Here is a 12,985-nt window from a genome sequence, read left to right on the forward strand (position 1 = left end):
AAGTGGGGGGCATGATGAGATCTTCATTTAAGATTATTTTGCCTACCATGAGGAGGATTGTTATGGGACCAGAAGGCTAAAGTATGAGGGCTTTCCTGGTGGCTCAGATGGTAAAGAATGCAGGGAGATGCAGGTTCAATCCCTGGGTCGGGAAGATCCCCTGAAGAAGGAAATGGCAACCCACTCCAGTATTTCTTGCTGGGAAATCCCATGGACAGAGGAACCTGGAGGGCTACAGTCCATGAGGTCGCAGAGTCAGACATAACTGACTAAATGACAAAGCTATAAAGTACATACCTGGAAATTCAAAACATTCGTATCTATTGACGTTCCACTCCTGGGACCTTGCTGTAGAAAGTGATCTGAACTTAAAAACGTGACACTGTTTTGGTCAGTCTGGCATCCAGTCCTCCTTGATCCGGAGATGGCCACCGGTTTTCTTTGAGGAATCACATCATCCCTGAAGGCATTTCTTATCCTTAGGGTGTGCTGACCCTTCAGACAGGTACCTGCCTGGTCTGGCAAACTCATTCATTAACTCACTTGATAAGTATTAGATGCTAGAGAGAGCTGCAAACAAACAGCCCTCATGGTTCCCTTGGAAGGAGACAAATAATTCGAATACATACCATGTGAATATATAACAACATCAGGTGGTTATACGTCCATGAAGAGAAACAGACCAGGAGGGTGACTAGAGGGTGAAGAGTTGGTCAGGGCAGTTCTGGGTAGGACCTGAAGGGAGTGAGGGTACGGCAAGCCATGGGGATACTGGGGTAGAGTGAGCGAGGCAGAGGGGCCCAGAGCTGTGGCCCTGGATGAAGGGCAGACTAGAGAGTTCCAGAAACAAAGGTCCAGGTGTGCAGAGTGAGGGTGGTGGAAGAGTCAGGTGGGAGAGGTGGGGAGGTCCTGTAGACCAGCTGGAACATTCCCGTACCCTGGCCCCAGTGACAGGCTCAGGGACGTGTGTTTGACCCCAGCCATATTAGTGAGCCTCAGCTGTGAGAGTTCTATGGGAAATACCAGGGCAGAGCTAAGGGAAGCGGGGAAGGAGCAGGCGTGAGAATGAAATCAGGACGGGAAGATGGAAAGATAGATGTTGGAAGACGCTGCTCAGTCTCTGAATCCAGCCATGCCTGAAGCCAATCTCCACCCCCAGCTTTTCAGTTACCCAACCTATTACATTCCCTCATTTGCTTAAGCCAGGATGAATTGATTTCTTGTGACTTACAACCCAAAGCCTTTGTCTAACACAGCAATATTGGAAAAGTTTTATGTATAAAGATAAAAATTACAGCATTATTTATGATAGCAAAATACTGGAAGCAACTTGAATGTCCCCAAATGGTTGTAAAGCAATAGCATGCATTCATGAAGACTAATGCTATACTTTTTAAGGAAAAAAGGAGAAATTCTGTATGCAGCACAATCTCAATTATGTAAATACATTCTCATAAAGCAACATCAACAAAATGTAGAGTGACATAAAACAAAGGCCAGTGGTGGGATTTTTAAAACTCTTTTCTGCTTGTAATTTTTTAACTTTTTTGTCTTCTAACTTTTCTCTATATTTCTTTATAGACTACTTAGAAAAAACATTAAAAATTTTTAGAGGTAACTTGGGAGGAAATTAGAATCAAAGTCCTCTTTACATAAAAACTGCCTTAAGTCTTCAAATGTCAGAAAGCACATAAGCCATTGCTACTGCCCCGTGCAAAGAACATGTCCTTTTTACCGTATTTGCCATCTAGTTTTTTCATGACTATGAGCATAATGTGATTTCTCTAGTGAATAAACTGTTAAGGTGTCTATTATACCAGATGACCAATGAGTTAACATTATCCCCCTGGTAGAAGCTGTTTATCCTGAGGGTCAGGCTGTACACTGAAAACGTTAGCAAACTGATGACTACATGTAAACTACTACTTTATTAAAGTCTATGCTTTCTGCAAGAGCTTTTGAAATAGCTCATCATTGGCCATTTGTGCTGCTAAAAGGACACATAATGTAGCTAAGGGTGTGAGTAGAATCAGGAAAATTACACTGGCTGCTCCCACCACCATGCCCAAATTATTACAACTTAGTCTTGAATGACTTTAATAAACAATTTAAAATGTTTTGGCATCCTTAGCCATGAGTTGTTTTATTCTAAGTGCTATTTAGCAATTTCCTGGATTATCAAATAAGAATTTTGTAAAATTTATTCTTGGGTCAGATTAATTAGAATGACACTTTCAAAATTATTGACTACTCTATTTCTGATGAATTTGCAGAACTCACCAACCTCATTGTTTAGTTCAGCCGTTTTGAGTTACTTAAAGACAAAAATATGGCAAGGATTTTATAGCAGGAAAAGGATTTGGTTTTGTTTTTCAACATTCCTATAATTCAGACAGCTGAAGAAATCTTTGATCTGGAAGGCTTAGAAATTCAAAGCCCCCTCAAGGCTCCTTTTTTTTTTTTAATTAAGAAAAAGTAAAAACAGTATTTGTAATGGAAAATTTTGGTGCTGTTAAGTACATAACTGCTTTTACTGAAGTCTGCAATTCATCTTGTGGACTTCATTTTGGCCAAGTCTAAGTGTTAGGTGTGATATTAATATAACATCACCTACTCGGAGATTTGCTCGAGTTACTGATATTCTAGAGTGATGGAAAAACAACTGGCACTGCTGTAGAATCAGAGCAACTAGTCACAGGAATCCTGTCTGGGGGTGGAAAAGGCTACCTGACATGCCCAGTGGTGTCCGACTGTGCAGCCCCCATGGACCATAGCCCGCCAGCTCTTCTGTCCATGGGATTCTCCAGGCAAGAATACTGCAGTGGGTTGCCATGTCCTCCTCCAGCAGATCTTCCCAACCCAGTGATCGAATCTGAGTCTCCTGTGCTGGCAGGCGGATTCTTTACCGCTGAGCCACCAGGGAAGCCCCATCTGACACACAGTAAGAGTCAAAACAAAGTACACTATGGAATCCACAAATGGAATTGTAAGCCCATCACTAGTTCCATCAGGATGCTTGGGAGTCACAAATTTGGAGGATTTAGAGAGGATTCAACATGCCAATATCCCTTCTATTACCTATTTCTAAACTTTTATTAGGAATCATGTAAGTTTCCACTGGAGATCTAGAGATCTCTTCAAGAGACTAGAGATTTCTTCAAGAAAATTAGAGATACCAAGGGAATATTTCATGCAAAGATGGGCTTGATAAAGGACAGAAATGGTATGGACCTAACCAAAGCAGAAGATATTAAGAAGAGGTGGCAAGAATACACAGAAGAACTGTACAAAAAAGATCTTCACGACCCAGATAATCACGATAGTGTGATCACTCACCTAGAGCCAGACATCCTGGAATGTGAATTCAAGTGGGCCTTAGAAAGCATCACTATGAACAGAGCTAGTGGAGGTGATGGAATTCCAGTTGAGCTATTTTAAATCCTAAAAGATGATGCTGTGAAAGTGCTGCACTCAATATGCCAGCAAATCTGGAAAACTCAGCAGTGGCCACAGGACTGGAAAAGGTCAGTTTTCATTTCAATCCCAAAGAAAGGCAATGCCAAAGAATGCTCAAACTACCGCACAATTGCACTCATCTCACACGTTAGTAAAGTTATGCTCAAAATTCTCCAAGCCAGGCTTCAGCAATACGTGAACCGTGAACTTCCAGATGTTCAAGCTGGTTTTAGAAAAGGCAGAGGAACTAGAGATCAAATTGCCAACATCCACTGGATCATCGAAAAAGCAAGAGAGTTCCAGAAAAACATCTATTTCTGCTTTATTGACTATGCCAAAGCCTTTGACTGTGTGGATCACAATAAAATGTGGAAAATTCTGAAAGAGATGGGAATACCAGACCATCTGACCTATCTCTTGAGAAACCTGTATGCAGGTCAGGAAGCAACAGTTAGAACTGGACATGGGAACAACAGACTGGTTCCAAATAGGAAAAGGAGTACGTCAAGGCTGTATATTGTCACCCTGCTTATTTAAATTATATGCAGAGTACATCATGAGAAATGCTGGGCTGGAAGAAACACAAGCTGGAATCAAGATTGCTGGGAGAAATATCAATAACCTCAGATATGCAGATGACACCACCCTTGTGGCAGAAAGCGAAGAAGAACTAAAGAGCCTCTTGATGAAAGTGAAAGAGAAGAGTAATGAAGTTGGCTTAAAGCTCAATGTTCAGAAAACTAAGATCATGGCATCTGGTCCCATCACTTCATGGGAAATAGATGGGGAAACAGTGGAAACAGTGTCAGATTTTATTTTTTTGGGCTCCAAAATCACTGCTGATGGTGATTGCAGCCATGAAATTAAAAGACACTTACTCCTTGGAAGGAAGGTTATGACCAACTTAGATAGCATATTTAAAAGCAGAGACATTACTTTGCCAACAAAGGTCCATCTAATCAAGGCTATGGTTTTTTCAGTAGTCATGTATGGATGTGAGAGTTGGAGGGTGAAGAAAGCTGAGCACCAAAGAATCAATGTTTTGAACTGTGGTGTTGGAGAAGACTCTTGAGAGTCCCTTGGACTGCAAGAAGATCCAACCAGTCCATCCTAAAGGACATCAGTCCTGGGTGTTCATTGGAAGGACTGATGTTGAAGCTGAAACTCCAATACTTTGGCCACCTCATGTGAAGGGTTGACTCATTTGAAAAGATCCTGATGCTGGGAAGGATTGGGGGCAGGAGGAGAAGGGGACAACAGAGGATGAGATGGTTGGATGGCATCACCGACTCGATGGACATGGGTTTGGGTAAACTCTGGGAGTTGGTGATGGACAGGGAGGCCTGGCGTGCTGCGATTCATGGGGTCGCAAAGAGTCGGACACGACTGAGCAATTGAACTGAACTGAAGTTTCCACAGTTCAGAGGGTGTGAAGGACTTTTTTCCTGAAGCATACTGGGCCTTTATAGTGCTATTAAAACTAAGGTCATCATCTGTCTTAAGTGATAAATATTATATCCTGTCATTTGGATATCTCAATTTGAAAACTTGAAGCTTTTCCTTCCAATCTGGACACAATAGACAGGTCTGCTTCCTATGCTTTCTCTAAACACCAGGACCTACACTGACACAGAATGTCTTGAGGAGAGGAGTAAGAACTGGTCAGCTTGGAGCAGAGAAAAGTCAAGACTTGATTTATCCCTGCCATGCTGAAGTACAGCTCTCTTATAAAGACCCCAGAACTTTTAAACCGCCTCCAGGCTTGTATAAGCTGCTCTCTCTGCCTGGAGAGCCTGTCACACCCCTCCTACTCCCCGACACATCCTCCTGGGCTCCCTCCTCTGGTGAGCCTTCACTGGAGACTTCCTCACACCTTGTTCTAGCAGTTAACTTCCTGGACATCTCCTGTCTCCTCCTTGGACCAGAAGTTGCTCTTGGTCAAAGATTAGACCACACTCCTTGTCTCCCCCCAGGCAGTGTCTCATGTATAATTGATGCTCAACAAGAATGATGAGAAATGGTAACCAAAAAGAATACACCTATAATTATACTATTAAGAGGTATTTAAATTCTTTCAGAACTAGAAAGAGTTGAGCTTCCCTGGTGGCTCAATTGGTAAAGAGTCTGCCCGCATTGTTGCAGAGCCGGGTTTGATTCCTGGGTTGGGAAGATCCCTTGGAGAAGGAAATGGCAACCCACTTCAATACTCTTGCCTGAAGAAGTCCATGGACAGAGGAGCCTGGCGGGCTACAGTCCATGGGGTCACAAAGAGTTGGACACGACTGAGTGACTAACACCCACCCACCCAGGACTAAGAAAGATTGTTCAACACTGGTATTTGTCTTTGGACTGCTTCTACTCTTTTACAAAGGCTGTTATGTAAAATAAAAAAAATGTTTTTCCTCTTTATTTTCTGAATTGAGGTTAGAAGGGCATGACAGAAATAGATTGGCAAAAGTGACATGGGTGTCAAGCAGTAAGGGGAGAGCCCCAGATGGTGGTGAGCCTTCAGTGGTAGTGCCTGTGGTGGGTGGGAGTTGGCTTGGGTGACATGCCTTGGTCATGAGCGAGCCAAGCTGCTGGCAGTTGGTGAAGCCAAGTCCTCTGCTAAGCACAGTGGATTTGACCTGAGAAGCAATGAGAAACCACTCTCTCTTAAGTTGTAGGTACTGTGTTGGGAAGTCATGGTGTCCACTTTGGGAACCTTTCACTTGAATCCTCATTTGTTCGGCCATTTATGTGGCTCATTGAGAAAACTGCACAATCATACCACTCACCATGTGTAAACCCAGTTAGGCAGCAACAGGAAGTCCTTCGTGGTCAAAGTCACGGGTCTGCTCTCTGTGCTTGGCTTTGTTCCTGCTTTGGAGCATATTCCTGACCCTTGTGAACCAGGCATGAAGTTAGAGATAGGTTATCACCATAAATCTATCACCACAATGAGGAAAATCTAGCTCAGTTTCCTTCTGCCACTGAATCAATGTTGCATCTAGTTTTGCTTCCATGCTTGGGCAGACACTAACCAGAAAACCAGGAGCCACCAAGACCTGGCAGAGGATTTATCCAGGAACCTGGGGCTCCCTGGAGATAGGGGTCCTATGTTAATTCAGGCTGCTACAACAAAACATCATGGACCGGTGGGAGGTGCGGGGCTTATAAACAACACATGCCTATTTCTCACCATTTTGGAGACTGGGATCCAAGATGCAGGCACCAGCAGATTTAGAGTCTGGCAAATGCCCTCTTGCTGGCTCCTAGACTGCCATCTTTTTGATGTGTCCTCACATGGTAAAAGAGACAAGTGAATTCCCCACACTTGAGAACTGATCACCTTCTAAAGCCTCATTCCCAAATACCATCATACTGGGGACTAGGTTTCAACATATGAATTTGAGTGGAGGTGTTAGTCACTCAGTTGTGTCTGACTCTTTGCAACTCCATGGACTGTAGCTCATCAGGCTCCTCTGTCCATGGAATTCTCCAGGCAGGAATACTGGAGTAGATTGCCATGCCCTCTTCCAGGGGATTTTCCCAACCCAGGGATTGAACTCGTGTCTCTTGCATTGCAGGCAGATTCTTTACCATCTGAGCCACCAAGGAAGCCCTTGGGTCAGGTGGGGGACCCAAATGTTCAATCTAAAGCAGGTCCCAACCTCCCATTCCAAGATCCAATCAATGAAAGGCACTATCATCCAACCAATTATTCCAACCAACCCACCCTTATCAACTTCTTTCTCCCCTCCTTTTACCTTCCACATCCATGCCTATCAGCAAGTTCATGGTTAGCTCTTTGATACATATTGAATATCCGTCTCACCCTCTCCACAGCCACCCCCCTAAAGTAGGCCACCTCTCATCCAAGTTATTCAAGTGGCCCCCTAACAGTTTCTCTGCTTCTGATCCTGCACCTGTCCAGTCAGTCCATTCTCCACAGGTGGCCAGAATGAGCTTTTAAGAATAAATCAGATCAAGTGTGATATATCATATACCTTATTCTAAATTACATATTGCTTGCTGATGCTTGCGAGTTGTTTGAAGGATTTTTTAAAGTTCCTATTTTTAAAAATTTCACTGCCTGATCAAGAAAAATGGTATAAAAAACCAAAACAAATCATTGTCTATCAATTATACCTCAATAAAGCTGAATAAAATAAAATAAAACATCCCTCCTGTGTAACACCAGTCAGTTGTTTCCCATGGCACATAGGCTGTAAACCAAACTCCTCCACATCACAAGGAGGGCCCTGTGGGATCCAGCCCCAGCCCCTCACTATCTTTCTAACTCACCACCTTTCCTTGGGGACCTTCACTGATGCTCTCTGCTCATTTGGGCTTTGGAACCTGCTGATGTCTCTGCGACACTGTCCCCCCACCCCCAATTCTTGTCAGCTAATGCCTCTTAACATCCTTATGTCTCTACTTCAATGTCACTACCTCAGAGAAAGTTCCTGACCCACCCCAACCTAAATTAGATATCTTCCCTGCACATAAGTAAACCTCTTTATTTTTCCTTTATAGCATGTAACACACTTCACATTGACACATTTTGGGGGTTATTTATCCTTCTAATATCACATTATTCTATAAATTCCATGAAGTCAAGGATTCTAGTTTACTCAGATTCACACTTAAAAATATCACATTTTTAGAACAACATCATGATGTCTTATGTGATGAAAAAAATGATGATACCAAGATATAAAAGCTCATGTAAAAGAAAATAGTTTCTAAGTGTAAGGTATCTCTTATCTTTTACTACATTTAAAATACCTTTTTGGTTTTGTTAAGCTGCTAATGGGCTGGTGTCTTAAAGGTGTCATCAGCCTTTTGTAGTGACCATCTGGCATTGTCTGATTTTGTGCCTGCTCCTCCTAGAAGTATTGCAGTTTTTTCAATTAAAAAAAAAAAAGTTTAAGCATTGAAAAAAATACGCAGCCTGAAAGGTTGTGGCTCGCAAACTTTAGTGCACATCAGAATCACCTGGAAGGCTTGTTAGATTTCTGGGTCCCACTCTCCAAGTGTCCAGGGAAGGGCCTGAGAATGTGTACTTCTAACAAGTTCTTAGGTGATGCTGATGCTGCTGATCCAAGGTCTGAACTTCGAAAACCACTGCCCTGAGATGTCACAAAACCATGGTTTTTAATCACTGAATTAGCTTAGTAATGCACGTGTAAAGGATAGACATTTAAGAAATCATTTGAGCCATTAGAACTTGTATCAAATTGGTGAGCAAAGTGTAGAAAACCACTGTTTTAGAACAAACAGGAGGTAATGAATAATCATGCAAATGATTCTGGGAAGATGTTAGCAAATCCTGACTGCAAGGTCAAGGTCATTTACTTACGCCACAGACATTTCTGAAGGCCTTTCTGTGACGCACACATAGCCAGCTCTGAGCTGGGTGATGGGATAGGAACACAGGCTGCTGGCCACCTACTCCTTCAGCAGTGGTTCTGGGATCTACCCATCTCTCTCTGCACTGAGAAACAGGGTAAAAAAGTCAGATGCTGCCCCTGCCCTCATGCAGCTCTCCCTAGCTTTCCTGGGGAGAAAGACATTCAACAAATAAACAGATGAAGATGGTACCAGTGTGCTCTGAGAGAAGGGGGCAAGGTGTGAATTGGGGTGCTACATAAGATCTAAACTGAGACCTAATAGGTGAGAGTGGGCCAGCCTTCTGATAAGAGTGTTTCAGGGAGAGACTAGCAGGGTCCAAGGGCTTGAGCGAGAACCAAGGTTGGCAAGTCCTGGGAACAGAAAGGCTAGTGTCACTGGTGAGATAAGTATCAGGAAGAGGAGGGTGGGGAACTTGGAGAGGGTGGTAGGAGTTTCCATTTTAAGTGGGGATGGAAGTGACTGGATAATTTTGAGCAAGTGAGTGACATGACCTGATGGACATGTCAAAAAGATGGCTCTGGCTCTTGTGTGAAGGATAGACTACAGTGAAAGTGGAAAGAGAGAGGCCTAAGAGGATGCTGCAGCTGAGAGCACAGAGCACTCATTAAACCAAGAGCACTCCCTTGGTTTAATCAAGGGAGATGGAAAAGCACTCTGATTTATAACGTAGGGTAGAAACACGAGCAACTGTCACAATACTTTTCTGACTTAAGTATTCATATGTGATTCAAAAATGCACATTACAGTTTTTTAAAAAACAGTTTTTTAAAAAAACAGTTCTAATGGGAGACTGATGGGGGAGAGAGTGAGCCCGAATTTTGTGGATGATCAGGGCAAATCTTGATCCCTTTTATAACCTGGTGGCCTTAGTCAAGCTATCGTGCCTTTCTAGCCTTCATTTTTTTCACTGTAGAATGGAAAAATAGGAACACGTACCTCAGGAAGATGCTGGAAGGCTTTTATGGGATAATCCACGGACAGAATTTAGCCCAGGTTAGCGCTTTATCGTGTTAGTTACTTACTAATCTCTCTGATCTTCAGTTTCTTCTTCTCTAAAAGCTTGTAAAAGCTGTGTCAAGTTATAATGAGATCAAGTATGAAAAGCCGGAGTATCACAACGGGTGACACCCGGAGGTGCTCAGTACATAAGAGCCTCTAAGGGAAGAGATGATCAGAGCTGGAGACACTGTTGATGGCACCACGGCTGATGTTCAAGTAAAAGAAGACTGAAAATGTTTCACATCTTATAGGTCGGATTTACAATTATACTCTGAGAATATAAAACAAAGTTTTTCTTTAGTCAACTATGTGTACTCCAAAGACTTAACATTTCAATGCGCCCTCCTCCCTCCCACACAAAAATAAACACCTCTTCACCCTGGGAATCCACACCATCACTCTGCATCTTCATGGACAGAAAACACAAATGTTGCAGAATTTTCTGTTTTGAGTTACTGTTACTTTCCTGGGTTTCTGCTGCTGAATTCGAAATCTATCATTATCATCAAGGATGAAAACTGAAACAAAGCCGAGATGAAAAATGATCATTTCAAAGCTGAGTTAGAAAGACTGGAGAAGATAGTTTTAATCACTGAACTTTATACCCAATTCAGTTAAATGGAAAGATACTCCCTCATAAATGGCTAAAAATTCTCAAAAACAAGGATTATGTCTTTATTCTTTAGATACCTTAACACCATGCTGTAATTGCATTTAAAGAATGGATGAATAAATGAATATACATATTCATTATATGGTGTCAATTGAGACCACTACCCAAACTTGTCTGTCATCTTCTCTGCTTCTTCAAAGAATCCTGCTATAGACTGAGTGGGTCCACACCCACTCCCCCAAATTAATATGCTGAAATCAAATTCCTTAAGTGATGTTTAGAGGTGGGGCCTTTGGGAGGTGATTAGGGATTAGTGCCCTTGTGAAAGAGGGCCCAGAGAGATCCCTGGTAACTTTCCCACCATGTAAGTACACAGAGTCCCTTACTAGATACCACATGTGCCCTGATCTCGTACTACCCAGAGTTCAGAACTGAGAGAAATAAATATTTGTTGTTTATAAGCCACCCAGTCTATGCTATTTCTGTTACTGCAGCCAGAATGAACAGAGATAAGCCCCTCCACCCCATGGCTACATGCAATACTAGGAGAGTTAAATCTTCGTTTGTTTCATAGCAGATTCTATAGGAGGTAGGGAAGTCAATAATCACCAAAAAAGGGGAGTTCATAAACCATCTCACACTCTCAAAGCATCAAACAGTGGTTCCTAACCTAAGTATGTGTCAGAAATCAAATGGGAAGTTTTCTCTAAGTACCTACGGACAGACCCCCACCTCCCACCTCCCCGATTTACTGATTGTTTTAGGTGATTCTGATGCACATCTCTGGTTCAGAACTATTGTTTTTAGAATCTCATAGGTTACCAGGGATATGAGAATAGCACCCTTGACAAATATCACTAATTGGTTGCCACACCCTTACTCACTGAGCCTATTCTAAAAAAACTGTGGTAAACACATGACATAAAATTTACTGTTTTAATCATTTTTTTTTATGGTGGCATTAAGTGTATTCATACCACTGTGCAACGACCACCATCACCATCCATCTTCAGAACTTTACCTTCCCCAACTGAAACCGACTGACTCCCCATCTCTCCCTACCCCCAGCCCCTGGCAACCACCACTCTATTTTCTGTTTCTAGGAGTTTGACTCTTCTAGGTACCTCAAATAAGTGGAATCATACAGCAGTTGTCCTTTCGTGACTGGCTGACTTCAGTTAGCATAATGTCTTCAAGATTTATCCATGTTGTAGCAGGTGTCAGAATTTCCTTCCTTTTTAAGGCTGAATAATCCACTGTATGTATAGACCACATTTTATCCATTCATTCATCAGTGGACACTTGGGTTGCTTCCACCTTTTGGTTATTGTGAAACTCATTTTTGGTTGCAGAAATAATTGTTCAAGTACCTGCTTTCACTTTTTTTTTGGTATATATATCCAGAAGCGGAATTGCTAGATCATATGGTAATTTTAATTTTTTAAAGAACTGCCATACTATTTTCCACAGAGTTTGCACCGTTTTACATTCCTACTAGCAATGTATAAGGGTTTCCAAGTCTCTGCATCCTTGCTGACACTTGTTATTTTCTGCTTGTTTTGGATAGTATCCACTCTGGTTGGTGAGTCAGAATCCTTACCTGAGCACTTTAGACAGCCATTATCAATTGACCAAGTTGACAAATGAGATAAAAGCCCTTTGTTGTTACTAAACTGTGATCATAAGACTTACACACTTTTCAAAGTGAAAAGACTGAAGAATTTACCACGTGGTGATGGTCACAGTGCTATTGGGATTGTATGCACAGCCTGCTGTTTGAAATGGGGGAGAGGAGGAAGGACACCAAGAGAAAGGATATCAGGGCTGCCATATGCAAACTGGCCAGATGGCAGAGGTTAGGTCTGAGAAAGTCTCTGCATAAAACAGTAATGGGCGGGGGGGAACCATTCTGAGACCAGCCCCAAGCAAAGCACCAAATCCAAGAACTGGGGGATGCGGGAGTGTGAGGGCTGTCTCTATATCCTGGCTTAAGTGGTAAGAGGGCTACTTTTCCTTTATTCTCTTTTCTTCCCTGTACTCTTCTTTATTGGCTATGAATCCATGATTTGAAAAATCCTTATCTTATAAAAGTGGAGAAACAGAAGAATATATGTACACTAAATATACAGTATTTGCTTGCACGTGGATGAGAATTTCTGAACGTACACGCATAAACCAAGTATAGTGGTGTCTCTAGGAAGGCAACTGGAAATCGAGGAGACAGGATGGGAGAAGGTTTTTCTTTTTATTTATCTTTTTATATGCTCTTATTAAAATTTTGACTGTGGAAATACATTCCATCCTCTTGCCAACATGCATTTCTGAGCTGCTGAGACCAGGAAGTTCCAACTCCTTCCCAGACTCCCTTGAAGCTGGGGATCAAAAGGAAGGTTCTGCCAATTGCACGTGCTTTCATGAGCTACAGACAAGAAGACGGAAGTGGGTGAATACCATCTTCCTGCTGCTTTGTGCTGTGGCTGCTGACAAGCAAGGCCATGAGTGTTGAGAGGCAACTGCGGT

The 12,985-nt window shown here is 42.4% G+C and overlaps 1 protein-coding gene across 2 annotated transcripts in view; it reads right to left on the minus strand.

Moving 5' to 3' along the window:
- SNX24 (sorting nexin 24) overlaps nt 1-12,985 on the minus strand; it is a 196,196-nt gene that overhangs the window by 12,969 nt on the left and 170,242 nt on the right. Inside the window, exons 1-5 of one of the 2 annotated variants that reach the window (XR_014056394.1) lie at nt 11,590-12,098; nt 10,223-10,370; nt 9,790-10,123; nt 8,801-8,935; nt 298-460 (exon numbers count right to left, since the gene is read on the minus strand). The gene's annotated coding sequence lies outside the window, so the exon portion shown is untranslated. Of the gene's footprint in view, nt 1-297; nt 461-8,800; nt 8,936-9,789; nt 10,124-10,222; nt 10,371-11,589; nt 12,099-12,985 lie in introns of those variants that run through there. The other variant, XR_014056392.1, reaches the window with a different exon arrangement.

This window comes from Giraffa tippelskirchi, chromosome 6 (genome assembly GCF_054371585.1).
Source record: "Giraffa tippelskirchi isolate mGirTip1 chromosome 6, T2T-mGirTip1v1.2.pri, whole genome shotgun sequence".
Taxonomy (NCBI): Eukaryota; Metazoa; Chordata; class Mammalia; order Artiodactyla; family Giraffidae; genus Giraffa; species Giraffa tippelskirchi.